A 16,663-nucleotide genomic window follows, 5' to 3' on the forward strand; every position below is an offset into this window, starting at 1 on the left:
GTAGTGTTCGCACCAGCGTGACGCCGTTAGTGTAAAAAAAGGCTATTAATTCTGAAGGCGAAAAAGGGTTTCAAGCACGAGCCAAGGGTAATGCATATAAAATAAAGCAATTGCCGAGCCCGGGGGGGGGGCACTTACATTGACGAGTGGATACCATGCGCGACACCAAAAAAAAACACGTAAAAAGGATGTCTTTTTCACGATAGGGCATGTTACGTACGTAACGTGATAAGGGTGCCAAAAACACAAAAATAATGAGAAAAAGGTATCTATTTTGCTAGGAAACTACGTGTTTAGGGTCGAATTTGCGGGTGTGATAAAACAAAATTAAAATGTTTTATAAAGGATATCCTTTTTTGCCCCAACACTTCGTGTTTAGAGTCCGATTTGCGCGAGGTGTAGAAAGTGGGGTCGTACTAAACCAAATAAGTTAAAGCCGACGGCCGAAGGACCCGTAACAATAAAACATTCCTGTACTTGTTTAGGGGTTCATTTCAGGGAATATTTGCCAAGAGAACGGTTTTTTTTCAATACTTGTTAAGGGTAGGTTCACACGCCAATACTTGTTAAGTGGTGCATTTTCAGAATATGGAAATTACGTGTTTAGGGTGCTTTTCGAGACCCCATGGTCGCGCATGGTATCCACTCGTGAATGGAAGTCCCCCCCCCCCCCCGGGTTGCTGAGACATGATATTGTTTTGCTCACTTCCATCTTCCGAGATCTCCGGATGTTGACCAATGAGTAACGGAGCCTCGCCATCTTCCGAAATTCCATTTTGGAGTACGTCGCCATCTTCCGAAATTTCATGCTGATCCTTTCTTTGTTCGGAAACTGATTTCCCTGTCCTCCCTCTTCCTCCTGAAAAAGTTAAGAATCAACATTGATATAAGTAGAAGTATGCACATAGACTAACAAATATGTTGTTACTATGAGAGAGTAAATATCCTGCCTGAAAATATTTTAGTACTTTCTATTGTTATATTTAAAACCTATATGGGGCATTTGCACGGTAACTGACGTTACACTGCACAATTTTACTTAGCTCCTTGATTTTACACGCATTCCTTTGGGTGTGTGATTATCCAATAAAAAGTTATGAGCATCTCTAAAAACAACAGTAATGGGAATTTGCTTCATCGGGGTTTTCGCATTTTTTTATACACCAGAGAGATAACCCCATGGTGCAGTCTACATGAACATGTTTTCTTCATTCTAGAATCTGCAAACTGAATGTCAAATACATAAATAAAAAGAAACAAGATATTTTCACACCACATCTAAAGAAAAGAAGTTTCATGAAAGAAACGATAACTTGTAATGCCACACCTTTGCCGTCGAGTCCTGCCTTTTCTGTGAGTAGTGTTCGCACCAGCGTGACGCCGTTATTATTAAAAACGCTACTAATTCTGAAGGCAAAAAAGGGTTTCAAGCACGAGCCAAGGGTTATGCAGATGCATGGGCGGAAATCCCAGGGGGGACAGGGGTCGTGCCCCCCCCCCCTACTCGAAATAGTAGGGGGACACAATATCAAATGTCCCCCCTACTATTTTGGGTCTTTGGTGATGCTAAGAAATATATCACTGAAAATGGGAATAAAACGTGCGTTTTGGGACGAGATTTTCCAGACCCTTGTCCCCCCTACCTTTTGGGAAACATTTCCGCCCCTGTGCAGATGAAATAAAGCAATTGCTGAGACATGATATTTTGGTTGGCTAGCAATAGCTTGTCCCTAAGGCAATCGCTTGCCATCAATTGCTACTTTTTATACATCTGACCCAATGAATAGAGGAAATTATTCTAAACAACAGAGGGGGTACATTTTGCGATTTGAGTTTGAAGATTTTATTGAAATGAAGCACACAATTACCCAATACTTTTTGGTTTGTTCTTATGCGTCTGACCCAGTGAAAAGAGGAAATAAACAAAATACTCAAAATAACAGAGGGGGTATATTCTGCGATTTGAATTTCAAGATTTTATTGAAATGAAGCACATACAAGCTGGCTTCTTAAAAATGCCTGCAGCACAACTGTGATATTGATTGACGATTAACACTTGCGACATGCAAAGCAATTCTTCCCTAACTTTTCCAAGAGGTTTCATTAACATAAAAGTTGCCTAAATATGTACAGAAAAACGCCTTTTGTACTCATAGCCATATATGTAACATACACTTTTCTATCGCGACACTCATTACATGCATTAACGCGTACTAGTCACACCAACAAAGGCGAGGCGAGACCGATTGGGTCTATTCCACTCTTTTGAAAGGCAAGCTAGCGAGTGTATTGAATTCGGTATCACTAGTGTGACTAGTGACGGAGGTTGCTTTTGGTGCCATCTTATGTCAATATCGGGGAATGCATTTGGAGGTATTTTCCCTATATCTAAGCAAGTTAAGACATTAATACTGTCATGAAGAATATATCACTGTTCTCGTAAATATATTATCTTTCGTGTTGAATGCTGATATTTTGCATTGATTGCTTATATTATTGGCAAACAGAAAAATATCAATGCACATCCAGATTTTTGCCTAAAACATGAAAATTTTGGCATAAATTCTTATATTTTTCAAAAAATATTGAAAGGACTGTCCTGAAAACACTCGCAATCGATTTCTACTGTCTAAATCAATGTGAAAGGCGTATTTATTTAATATCTTTTGTGCAAACATATGAAAATAATTGATTTTCATGAAAATTTCAAGATGGCCGACAAAAATGGGGTCCTCTGGGCCTTCCGTACAGGATATGACCCGGCAGCAACACATTTTCTTGACCTCTGATATCATGCCAACATCTGATATCATTGGTATCTTTCTGTTTGTCAATAATATCAGCAATCAATGCAAAATATCAGCATTCAACACGAAATCGCATGAGATTCAAGCCAATTTTATGAGAAAAAAATGCCAATTTACGATTATAAAAAAATCATGTACGATAGGATTTAGTAGTTGTTCACATTATACTCAAGTAAAGTGCCATTAAATTGTTTGTCGGACACACTGTAGTGTACAATACTTCGTGCGGTCGTCCTCTTTTAACACCGGCGGTGTATATCTAACATTACTGTTTCTTTAAAGAGCACAAAAACAAGCAATTCCTTTTGTGGCTGAATGCTCATTATTTGACAACACTTCAAATCTGAAGAACAGAAATTGGTAGTAAACAAAGTCCTATATTATTGTAAAGACCAATTCAGTTAAACATCCATGTTTTTAATAAATACAAAACAATGCACCCAAGTCAAAAGTTCATAGCGAAATATTGTATTATTATTGGTGTCTGAGTTTTTACAATCAAAGCAAAGAGTCGTTTTAAATATTCAGTTGTCCCTAGCTTGGGAATTGCGATTAAGCAGTTGCAGTAGACATGGTAGAGGAAGGCAAAGATGATATTCCAACAGGTAAAGTCCAAGAAGCAATTTTGGTAGTGTGCCTGTGAGAAGAGATTAGCTAATCTCTTGTCACAGGCACACTGGTCTCATAAAAATTAGAGCGATATCGAGTAATGTATACAGACAATATCCATGGTATCTTGGTTAAAAAAATCCATAAAAAGTTGAAGATGGTCGTCAAAATAAATTGCAAATGTTGAATGGTTGTCTGCAATGAAGACGTATAAATTCATTGACTGGACACTTATTAAAAAAAGGTAGTATATTCGTATTTTTTTTCTTTTCCTAAGAATGTTAAATTGGTCACCTTTTATACACGAAAAGAAATCCACTCCAGGCCGTTATCCCCGGTAATCCACTTGATCAAGATATAAAAAGGGCTTTGTAAACATTAACAATATCTAATCATAATATGCCTATTTCATGGTTCTATTTCACATCAGACTATCATGTACACAATTACTCACCGAGATCCACATAAACATTCTCATTAATGTCATCTTCTTTGAGATTTTCTGCAGTTGCGATGGCAGTTACCAGGACAACAGTAAAGATTAGCAGCAGCATCTTGGAAGTCATGATTAATTACTAAGGTCAAACGACGATGGAATGATATCTGTAAAAACAAAGGAAAGTTATTTTCATATTAATTGTTACAAAGTGGGTAAGTAAACATCTGATTAGGGTTAGGCAAAAATTGAAAGTAGCGTGGAATACGGTGATGTGTCGCTGGCAAATCAGCATTCGATATCCCCCCCCCCTCCGGTTGATGCCCAGCTTACACTTTCATTCGGCCTTCAGATTCCAAAGAGTACAAATAAAAAAGTATGTTCCCATTCCGTAGTAAATACAAATAATTATAACAATAATAGTGATAATAACAACAACAATAAATGGATTTATATAGCGCTTTTTGCCCGAGGATAGGCCTGCATGTACAAATCCCTGGCTATAACTACCCCAGCTGTAGCTCGAGCTACCATACCGACGCGCAGTGCACTTAAGGAGATAATCTTGGCGGGTACAGTACACATTCACTTCAAGTTGGTCGAGTGCAGCACTGTGGCACTTCTTACTGAAGGACAGACCATGGTTAGGATTCGAGCACTCTGGATTAAAGACGAGAGTCACAACCACTAGACCACGACGGGCCCGCGAGAAAATATGTGTAGACTTAGCAGGTTGTAGGAATCATTGTAACAGTTATACTTGTTAAGATATGCCTTATGGTGGGAGAAAGGAGAGTTAGAGTAGCAATCATTATATGACATGTTTGGGAATAAATTGAAAAGGTGTTTTGACGTGCAATATTCTGCACATTGGATAATAAGTTAAGAGAATTTCAGTGTACTCCATCTGCGGTACAGAGCTTAATTGTAGCAATTTATTAGATTCCCCGATTCTTAACCACTTACAATGGAAGGATATCGATGTTTGATTAGAAGAGACAGCAGAAAATAACAACTATTAAATTATATAATTTTACTTATCGAATTCTTGATATAGCATAAATGTAGGAGGTAGGAATCACAAACTACCAACTGCTGAAGAGATACAAGTTAAGCTTATTAAAAGAACAAAAACATTAACACAACGGTATAAAATGTAGGAACAAGCAAGTACTATAATACTATTTCAATTCATAAGATTTTAACTTTTCATTACATGTCTCTTTTCAAGTTAGTGGGGTGTACATTAAAAGATTAACTCGCGCGGCTTCTCGCTCGATTTAGAGAAAAATTCAAACTGTGTGTGTTGCCCCCCCATACTGTTTTACCTCCCTATAGCTTAAAAATCCTGGCGCCTATTGCGCCGAACCCGATCCTCATAGCACTGGTCCCCAAAAGTTATACAACCGAAATCAAAAAGGAAAAGATGAAAGAAAAGGTAATGAAGATAAAGACATTTTTTCCTGAATACCATGTCAAAATAGATCTCAAAGTTCTCATGAAAAGTGTGTTTTGTTTTGTTTTTTTGCTCCGCGCGCCATGCTGCACGCCGCCCCCCCCCCCCCCACCTCTTTGTACTTATCACGCATTGAGCTTCGCCTTAATGCTCGGGTAACAATCATAAAAACATCCTGTTCATACCATGACAAGACCCGGAAATTTTTGGCTTTAACCCCCCCCCCCCCCCTTCCACCGCCACCTGTTACGCCCTTGTCCATATTGGGAGCCAACACAGACGAACCATCTTCGGTAGATATGAATACCCCTATTTGATCCAAATGGCGCCGGATTAGCCAAAGAAGAGGTTTCGGGGCCCTAGTTGACTACTCGATATAGACCCGGCAAGAAAATAAAATCACTAACATGTACGCTATCAATGCCCTTAACACTGTTAGGGAGTAGTCGAATCATTTGCGGCACTTATACATGTACTTCTGTACGCCTTTGCAATGTTAGCGATTTCGGCTAAAACTAGCGAATTTTCGCTGGACAAAGTGAACCTAGTTTTACGACGGTACTTGATTTTGGCAGAGATTTTTAGGCCCGTCGTAAAAGAGTGTCCCGCAATGCGAACTGTGTAAAATGAGAATTCATTTACCTTTTGCATCCGCAACGGAAACATTCAATATGCGGTTCGTGTGCAAAATACTATGTTAACATATCTGATTTAGGAAGAGTTCCAGAGCCACATGTGGTTCCTCCCCGAGAAGCCACCGGGGTGGGTGCCATTTCAATTGACGAGTGCATACCAGCGCGCAGGGGGGGGACACTCACATGTATAATTGGTGGCACGTGGACGTGCCGCTTTGATGACCCCCCTTTACAGCTCTCTACAATAAAAAAATCAATTCAAAAGGCGCCCCGCCCTGCTAGCGTTTGGTTCCTCCTAAGGCAAGGCAATCCGCCGGGAATTTGAAATCCAATCCCCCATTTTGGACGGAAAATCAAACATAATGCCCAACATGCATACGGACAAATGTCCTTTACATGTGGAATAGTTAAGCTTGAGAGGTGAGTGTGACCAACGGATGTAATTGCCAGCGATCCACCAATACTCCACGTTAGATTCAATATCGATTCGATGGACTGTAACGATATATTACTAAGCCTTAATTCAGTAAGTTTTTCCTCACTTCAAATGACTCGATCTGTAAGAAAAAAAAAATTATCCATGTTATAAGAAACCATGTACGCCTATGGTTTCTAATGGAATCTCCAGCCCAGCGGCACGGCTGGAGTCTTTGGCTTACTCGATGAGGAGTCGCACGTACGTGAAAGCTCTCGCAATGGGCAAATGAGATGGTGTCGCATGAAAGAATTTTGCACACGAAATGCAGCCCGTAACACAAACCTTAGCAATGATTGTAGAACAGTTTTTTTTACAATTGATTGCATTGGATATATTGTACAATTAATCGCAAAAATCGAGTGAACGCTTGATCGTTGAATTTTGTGTTACGGAACCCTGATGTCTCGTCCCTGAGGTTTGAGAAAAGTCGCAAATATGTTTCTTTGCGGCAAAGTTAGTATCATCGTAACTGTTAACGCTCTGTTAGCGCTAACGTTGTTTCTGTGCGGCCGCTTCTGGTGTATTGCACCAGCTTGTCTACAATACTGCAATGCTCTTCAGGAATAAAGGAAGCAGTGCAAGCCTGAAGGAAGAATAAATACTTACCCAAAATAGTTGCAAACTAGAATGTAGAGTCAACTGTCTGCGAAGAAATGTGAACGGTAACCTCGATTGGTCCTCAACTCGCAGCTTCGAAGTTAGGTGACACAAAACTTTACATGGTATTTATAAGAAATAGAGGTCGGGTCCGCAAACACTTATCTGTATGGGCGGTCGCACGCTGATTGGCTATTCAGAAATTAACTCAGCGTTGCGGAGAGGCCGTATGTTACATTTTGTGTGTGCGCAAAGAGTGTAATAAACAACCAGTGGGTTCATTGGCGGCGGAAGCCAAAATAGGGGGGGGGGGCAAAAAATTCTTTGTCAAGCCCCCAAAAGAGTCGATCTATATTTTTACAGTTGTTGTATCAACTTTGCGCACTCAGTACATTTTTAAAACTTGAATTTATTATGTGCTGTATAGTATAATAATAATATCGCATGCATGATTTCAAAGTTTGTGTTATAATCGCTTATGTCCTAGTATCATGTGTATGCCTACTCCAAGAAAAAATATTGCAATTTATGTAAAAATTGGAAATTAATGATAGGATATTACAATACACCAAACTATTACTCTAACTGTATAACAAATTGCAATATATATATGTATACTTGTATATATATATATACATGTAGATAAGTAATTGCTGAAGAATCGACATAGAATTGACAAAATAAAATATTTACAAAGTGAGCGATAACAAAGGATAAAACTATAAGAATGACAGTAGATAAAATATGCCGCCTTATAAACGTGATTGGAGGAAATGTGTTTTGGGCTGTTGTAGCTAGGCAAAGAAGTTTATACTTTGAAAGCGGCATAATTAGATAAAAGTTTAAAAATGTCCGTGATCTATTTTGGCATGACTGCGATAGTGAATCATAATGTGTGTTCCACCATGTCTGCGAAAGTCACTTCAAATTTCATCAGATAATCTCGAAGAAGGTGTAAGACCATAACCTTTGAATTCCGGGTGCATTGTGCTGTTAATATAAATGGCTTTAACTGAATTGGTTTTCACAATAATCTAGGAAATTGTTTACATCCGATTTCCGTTCTTCAGATTTGAAGTGTTTTCAATAATGAGCATATGGCCGTACCAAGAATTGTTTGTGTGCTCTTTAAAACGCAGTAACGTTAAAACTACACCGCCGGTGTTTAAAGATGGCAAAGACACCTATCATTGTACACTACAGCGTGTGCGTAAAAAATTAATGGCACTTTAATTGAGTATCATGTGAAAATTACTAAATCCATTTGTGTACATTTTTGATAATCGGAATTATGCTTCTTTTTTTCATACAACTGTGATAGACCTGTTATTTGACTCCCCCCACCCCACGGGCGTTAAACGTCCGCTATATCCTATCCGCATCTTGTGCTTGGATATCCTCGCAACACAGATCCACCAAAGCTGAACAGCGAAAAGAGGTAGGAAATATAAGGTGCGGGGAAAAGCTATATACATCGCTAACAGCTGAGAAATAGAAGGGATGTAAGGGTGTGCATCTCGTGAAAAAATGTTCAAAATCTTCTTTATAGGAGCTGTCGTTCACCTCCACCCCTTTTACCCGCAAGGTTTCTTTATGATTATCCGTTTAATAGCCGTCATAATATACGGTGCGTATCACTACATCCAAATGAGAGAGTCGATGATGTCACTCACTCAGTATTTCTTTTGCTTTTATTGTTTGAATTATACAATATTTAAATCATTACGAATTTGACGAGTAGGACCATCTTGCCAGAAGCACAAAATGTTAAAATAATGGAATTCCACGTGTTCAGGGAGGAATGAAACTTCATTTCACATGACAATGACGAGAAAATCAAAATATTTCATATTTCAAACAATAAAAAACAAAAGAAACAGTGATTAATGACATCATCGACTCTCTCATTTGGATGTAGCTGGCTTGTTCATATAACTGTTTTTGTGAAATGAAGCGAAACTTTGAAATGTCATAACTTTCTTATTTTACATCCGATTTTGATGAAATTTTCAGTGTTATGCCTGTTGAATTTTTCTCTTTTTATTCAAATCAAGTTTATGTTGGGTTGGACTTGTCATTTAAACATGAAGAACACGTGGAATTTAGCTTGTAAAATTGATTTGAAGATATCTTTACCGTTATAACTTGTTTCCTTGCCCAAAACACTTCGAAGAGTGCATTGCCCCCACCCCACTCCCCCACACGCAGAGGCCATCAAGACGATATTTGCTTTACACTGAGCTGTGATTTATATGAAATGGCTTAAGCTTGATTTTCATTTTGTTTATCATTGTCAAGCTTGAGAAAAGTATGGAGAAACAAGCACCAAATTAAAAAATGAAACGTAAACCCACTTGACATGATAAAAACTTAGTGAAAAAAATGCTGGACATGTCTGATGGAAACTTTTGTTCAGAGTCAGTCATGTCCTCAGATCCTGCTGGCACAAAAGGGTAAAAGTTGTGCTTACTAAGTGTTGAAATTTCAAATTGGGTGGCAAAATTGTTACAGAATGCTTGAATGTATCTGTTTTATCTTAATTGCCTAAAAGTGCAAGGGAAATGTAGGAAAAATGTATCGCAGGGTAAGTTTGTTTTGGCCCATTCCCCTTGACACAGCGTGAACGAGCATTTCTGCGCAAACAGAATTATGCTTGCTTTACAAAAATGAACAGTTCTTACTCAAGTGTAACATTCTGTCGAAACTTTTACTTTCATTGGATAGATGAGACCCAAACCCTAGATTATATGTGAAAAGTTTACCCATATGTTGTATAATCTTTAATTCCCAGAGCTTTTTCAAAGTGTAACTTGTTTTGAAATGCAGTGTATATCGATTGCTCTTGGACTTTACTTGTTGGAATATCATCTATGCATCGCTCTACTGTATCTACTGCAATTACTTAATCGCAATTCTTAGTATAGGGAAAACTGAATAATTACAACGACTCTTTGCTTTGGTTTTAAACACCACTGGTAGTACTAGTATATCATTTCGCTATGAACTTTTGAACGTCGGGTGCACTGCACTGTTAATAGCCTTAACTGAATTGGTTTTCACAATGATCTAGGAAATTGTTTACATCCGATTTCTGTTCTTCAGATTTGAAGTGTTGTCAATAATGAGCATATGGCCACAACAAGAATTATTTGTTTGTGTGCTCATTTCAAAAACAGTAATGTTCAAACTACACCGCCGGTGTTTAGAGAGGACAACCACACCAAGCATTGTACGCTATAGCGTGTCCGTGAAAAAAAGGTAAATGCAGTTTCATTGAGTATGACGTGAAAATTGCTAAATCCTATTATATATATTTTTTTAATTCGGATTCTTTTTCCATACAACTGGCCTGAATTTCATGCAATATTTTCTATTAAACACTGAGTTATGAGCCTTCTTTCAGAACTCAGAAAAGCTTCCTATCCAAGTTTCGTTATCGCGTTCAATTAAGTATACGCAGCACAATCACGTCTAACATTTACTCTTGTTCGTTTCCTTTTTAGATCTTCGGCCAACAATTTAGATTAAAAAGGAAATTGAATGTTTAAGAATATTCGTAATTATTTTGTATTTACTATAATGAAACAAATATGCAAATGTGTTCATGAAAACATTATTTGCACATTTAACACTCGATTTCACTTCAACTTTTCTTTTTTTGCAGATCTCATCTTTGTAATTTAGGTTTTTTACAAAGAAAAATTGTGAGAGCCATTTTTCTTATGTATTTCTTTGTTTTGTTTTCTTTTCTTCTCATTTTTTTCAATGGAAATTACTATACAGACCATTTAACAACTAAATTAAACCTTGAATTAATTAAGCAGCCCAGTTATAGAACGAAGAAATACCCTTTTGTGAATTTCATCTCCCATAGACTTTGTACAAAAAGTATAAAAAAAATCTGCATCTGAAAGCAGAAGGGGTGCCTTCGAGGGAGGTTGCAAGGGTGCAGAGGTGTAGAGGTTACAGCATATCCAATACAAATCAATAGTTGCAAATGATGTACAACAAGTTGTATTTGCCACTTTACTATGTACAACACCCCGAATTTGTAAATGAAAATGATTAACCCTAAAAAGACTGGGGGCTGATTCAGCCCGCCCCCCCCCCCCCTCGACATTTTTCGCGATAAATCTGCCGCGCAAAACTTTTTTGACCGCGTCGCTCGCTGACTTTTTACTTTCAAGTCTCGCGCAACTATTGAGACAATTGTGACCCCCGGGTATGCGGTTCCAAAATTACGCAACATATCGTAAGTGCATGCAGACCCAAAATTACTCAAAAACGTGAATTTGTGTACAAATCCAATGCAAATAGTGTTCTTGGCCAAAATTCATAAATGTATCATTATTTTTCCTTTTACTGCTAAAAATCAATTAATTTTATTTTGTTTATGGTCAAAATAAAGTCCCCGACAATTTCAATTGAAAAAACAATAAAAACAAAAAGTCAAAAAATAAAGAAATTTTAATAGAAAACAATAGAATACATAAGAAAATAAATATGATTTTGATTTTTTTTTAAATCAATTTGATCAAATGCCTATCTAGAGTAGGCCTATGTGAAACAAAAATTAGCATTTCAGGGGCATTATTTTATTAATTAGAGCAAACTTATGAATTTACGCATAAAATTAGCATAATTAATGAGACATGAGATTTTTTGCAGAATTTGATGTTATAGTTTTGTAGATAATGCCATGGGTAACGCGTGTGCCAATTTTTCGTCGCGATCGCGCGATCGACGGCCGAGATAATAAGGGGGGTGGCTGAATCAGCCCCCCCCCCACCCGTCTTCTTAGGCGTCGAAATATCCCAGTCTATTTTAGGGTTAAACTTATAAACACATCCCTCTGCAAGATATCTGCCATTCAAGTCCTTTACACACACTGCACATTATAATATAAACGTATACAAAAGGATTTGTGATCTTTTTATTTTATTTATTAAAACACTGTACAAATGATAAACAAAGTCAGACAGTGAACAATTTACAATCAAAACCATTGTCAACCAACCTTTATTGGTTTAGCAATTTCAAATGGACATAGGAAGTGCATTGCAAGAACACAAAGTATAGGTATGTTGCAATACGTGCGCTCGCGCTGCAGCTAATCCTGCCGCACCACTGTGCAGGGATTGTAAGGCTGTATATGAGGAATCCCCAGAAAATGTGGGCTTCTGATTGGCTGATCAACTTTTCTTCGTTTTTTGAGAGGGGAGATGAAGTAACGATCTTTGGTTTCATATGCAACATGCTAAGCTTTGCATTGGAGAGCCAGATTTTATTGCAAACTTTACAGAGAAGTCGGATTTGAAGTAATTTTACCACTGGATACCATATAGGGAGGAACAAAAAAGGTATGTAATATGATTTTTTTTAAACATCTTTTCTTGTGTTGTGTGACATTTTAGCTAAATCTATTGATGCAAAATGTATTTTTTTGGTTGCGAAAAGTGAGATGTTGGTCCGAATCTGCCGCTGCAACTGGCCATCTTCCTTGCCTTATGGCACTGTAGTGTATTGTGTTGTGACTGACTGAAAATGATAGTTATACCCGATTTCAAAGTAAATATTTTCATAAAAATATTTGTTCTCCCGAAACAAAAGTGGAAAATATTAATTTTATAATTAGTATTCTGAAATAAATTTCACTTACCGAATTGATATGAATTGAAATAGAAAAGATGAAGGTGGATTTTGATTGAATGTTGTGATGGTCTGTGGCATATGAATCTGAATTACATGCTGTAATATACATGTATTAGACTAGTGTGTTGCAATGATTTTAGAATGAACGTGCCGTGATTGAATCTATTTTTTTTTTCAGATCTGATTATATTTTTTACTTTCGGAGTTCAGGGGCAGATTCAGGGGGGGGGGGGGGCATCCAGCCCGTGCCTCCCCCTTCCCCAAGTTTAATGAGGGGCCCAGCCTAATTTTTTTTTTCAAAATTTCCCTTGAACATAATGACATAATCGATAAATAGTGAACACTTTTTTCTTTTGCTTAATTGTCATTTTTTTTTCAACAAATGAGAACGATTTGATAGTGATTACCTTTTGTTTGGGGGGGTTGTCATTTTTTGGGTTTTTTTTTTATCCCACCCCCATTAAAAAACACACACACACATACAAACACCAGTTAAATAAAGATTAATAAAAATGCAGAAACTCAATATATATTTTTCTTCTTTTTTATATGTTTTTATTGAACAAATCAAAACAAATCACACAATTACAATCAATCAAAGCATTTACGAAATATTTTATTCTTTTCTTCTTTTTTAAATATGTTTTGATTAACAAATCAAATAATTACAATCGATCAAAACATTTACAAAAAAAATATTGTATCATTCAACAAAACAAAAAAAAAGAGAAAACAATCTTTTTTTTTGGAGGGGGGGGGTAGTGGATGTCTGTTGTATCTGATAAACCTTAGCCTACTGAAAGCAGGGATCAAAATATTTGTTGATCTACATCCCTTCCCCAAACAAACAAACAAACAAGAAATACAATAGTGCAGTGTAAATGATTTTTTCTCTCAATCAGAGTTTAAAATTGAGAGTTCAAAAGAGCTAAAAAAAATCATTAATTTATGAAGATGCCTCCGAAGAAGAAACGTCAGCTGAGTATAAATACCAAGCAAGGAATAGCGAGGGCTCACCTGGAAGCTGAATTCTCCACTTTGCCACCTTCAAAGGAAGACTTGCGTAATGGACATGTCCTTAATTTGTACATTCTGTCATGCAAAAATCGCTCAGAAACTGAGAGACGTTTGTCAGCACAATATCTGCTGTCTGATGTGGATGGATATTCCAGTGATATTTCCATTTCAAGGGTGCAGGGTCTTTGCAACAGAACTCTTGAGAAATACAAAAAACTTACCAATCCCAAGGAATTTCAAGTCTTTTCAGCAATATGTAACGAATCGTTCATCCTACCACAGAAGAACACAAGCAACAAACACACTCCATCACCTGCTGCTCAAGTTCCACAAGACCACAACTCTCCTTCAACATCAACCGACATGAAAGACAGTGCTCTTTCAACATCAACAGAAACAGAAATTATGGACAATCCACCTTCAACAAGTTCAACTCCATCAGCATCTGTATCATCAAATAAATCATCAATATCAACAAGAAGCAGCTCAAAGGTATTAACATCTAGAAAACAGAACCTTAAAAAAGATTGCTCTTCATGTCATCATCAAGGGCAGAGCTTCTGGCTAACCACACTGCTCTCAAAGCAAAATTGAAAACACCCAAACGTGTGATCAACCAGTCCTTGAAAAGGAAACAGAAACAAATACTCCTTAAGGATAAGAAGATCAAGGAGCTGCAAAATCAACTGAATGACAATGCTGTGGCAATGGAACTTGAGGCCACCAGAATGAAGTTAAATAAACTCAAGAAAGCACACAGAGAACTTCTGAAGGCAAACAAAAGAAAAAAAAACTATGTTTGTGTTCTTAAGCATCAGAGTGTTGTTAGTTCTTTAGCAAGATGCCAAGATGAAGTGAAAGATCTTGAAACTCAAAATTTAGTTTTGAAAGAAAATATAGAGGCAGCTGAACAGTCTAGTATAAGTGCTAAATTTGACAAGAAAACTTACTCGGGAAATACTCGGATGAAGGTGTTTGACTGTATTGTGAATAAGACGCCGACGGCCAACATTCCTATTCTTTTGGAGAAATTTCATAAAAGGAATGGTCTGGACCTGGAGAGTGTTCCTCAATGTTACACTGTAGAACTGATGGCAAGAGAATTGGGGGCAATCGCTGAACTCCAAACGGCAGAGATGATCATGGATACTAATAACCTAACCATGGGGTTTGATGCAACAACTCAGGAGGAAACTCATATTAATAGAATCCATTTCACGAGTAAAGATAAATGCCTCGCTGCCGCTGTAGATGTATTGGCTGGGGGAACAGCAGAAGACTACGCTACACACATCTGCAGCACAGTTGACAACTTGGCAGACACATACTGCTATTTTAACAATGATGTAAATTTGAATGAAGCAAAGGATACAATGGTAGCAAATATACCAAACACATTGACAGACAGATGTGCTTCAAATCATGCAGCAATACGCCAGGTTAACAGTGAATGGGGGAAAACACTTCCAGAACTTAACTGCCATCTCCACCCCCTTGACACCATTGCCACAGCAGTTCGGTCTGCCTTAAAGCAACGTGAGGAATCCAGGGGATGGGTGTATGGCAAGGATTGTGTTGCTGGCAACATTGTAGTTCAGATGAACAAAATGAGATATAAATGTGGAAAAGGAGATCCACGAGGGGTTGTTTCCTTCCTGGACAGCAAAGGAATCCCACGGGGTGTTTTGCCACGTTACCGTGGTAACAGGCTCCACATCCTGTTCCATATCAGTGGAAAACTTATTGAATTCTATGATGACTTCGTAGAGTTACTCAGTAGTGGCACATCCAGTGGCGGTTTAAGGAGTGCAGTTTTGCATGACTTTAAGACGGCGACTGCTAAAGTAGAACTCCAAGTATTAGGTCCTTGAAAGACTAACTTCTACACAGATAGTGATCATCAGGTCAACCACATTGAGGCCATCAACATCGTGCATGAAGTAGTAGCAGCATTGAAGGAAGCTGGGCAACATCCAGAGCACCTCCTTACAGCAACCACAGACTTCTTTGGAGCTGAAGTTGGAAAGTCTGATTCAACCTTTTCAAAATTGAAGGAGGTTCCAGAAGATCCCAGTTTAAAGTAATGATGTCAAGTTGCATCAGTGCTGTCATCGGGGTGCTGGAACGACAATACAGCAAGTATTTTGAACTTGACATCACTGACAAGTTGTAGGAGGAGGCTGCGTCAGCGAGACTCCACAATATGGATGCAGAGGAAATCATGGGAATGTTTAGTTCTGCAAAGCAAAGGTCCCCAAATGCCACCGTGTGTTTCCTTTCTTGTCGCATGCGTGCCTGCAAAAACAGGACAGTTGAGTATCTAGATGAGCTTCAGGTAGAGAGGAGGGAAGAAATTCTGCGAAAAGCAGTGAAGTTGGGAAGAACGCACCGTAACAAAAGAAAGAAAGAACAGAAAGAATTGAGGTCAACGATCATGAAAAGAGAGAAGGATAAGCTGAATGTACAGAACACAAAGGAAAAAGCTGGAAAGGAAACTTAAAGAAACTGATCTTGACAGTATCCGCACAGAGTATCCAAACTTGGATTATTCCAAAGTGGATGACCTACAAGACATTATTGGTGGAAAGGTGGTTGGGAAGAAAGCCTGCCATGCTTGGTATGAAAACCATGAGTTGAAAGTGTACAATGCAAAAATTGAAAAACTAAAAAACAATAAAGTGCACACAGTTGCCTATTGGGGAGAAGCTGAGAGTTATGATGATGATGCCGAGGATTATGACATCCCCATGTTCCAGCTGGCTGCTGACTTGCTTCATGGCGACCTTATTTTTGCATGAAAGGTATAAGAATATGATAAACAGACAGGTTAATATAATAATCAGGTTGTTGATTTATTTGTTATTCATGTACATGTATTTGCTATTACATTTCCTAAAAGTAAATGCAATGACTTGAAAATATCATGAAATGAAAAAAAGTTAATTCACAATTGATTATATAAAAAGCATTTTGTAT

The 16,663-nt window shown here is 37.9% G+C and overlaps 1 long non-coding RNA gene across 1 annotated transcript; it reads right to left on the reverse strand.

Annotated features, from left to right (window-relative positions):
* Positions 1 to 740: 740 nt before the first annotated feature.
* On the reverse strand, positions 741 to 7,192 carry LOC121420968. The gene is made up of 3 exons (XR_005970911.1): positions 7,028 to 7,192; positions 3,871 to 4,019; positions 741 to 859 (listed from the first exon to the last, which is right to left on the reverse strand). It is a non-coding gene; the product is annotated as an uncharacterized LOC121420968 (long non-coding RNA).
* Positions 7,193 to 16,663: the final 9,471 nt, after the last annotated feature.

This window comes from Lytechinus variegatus, chromosome 9 (assembly GCF_018143015.1).
Source record: "Lytechinus variegatus isolate NC3 chromosome 9, Lvar_3.0, whole genome shotgun sequence".
NCBI lineage: Eukaryota > Metazoa > Echinodermata > Echinoidea > Temnopleuroida > Toxopneustidae > Lytechinus > Lytechinus variegatus.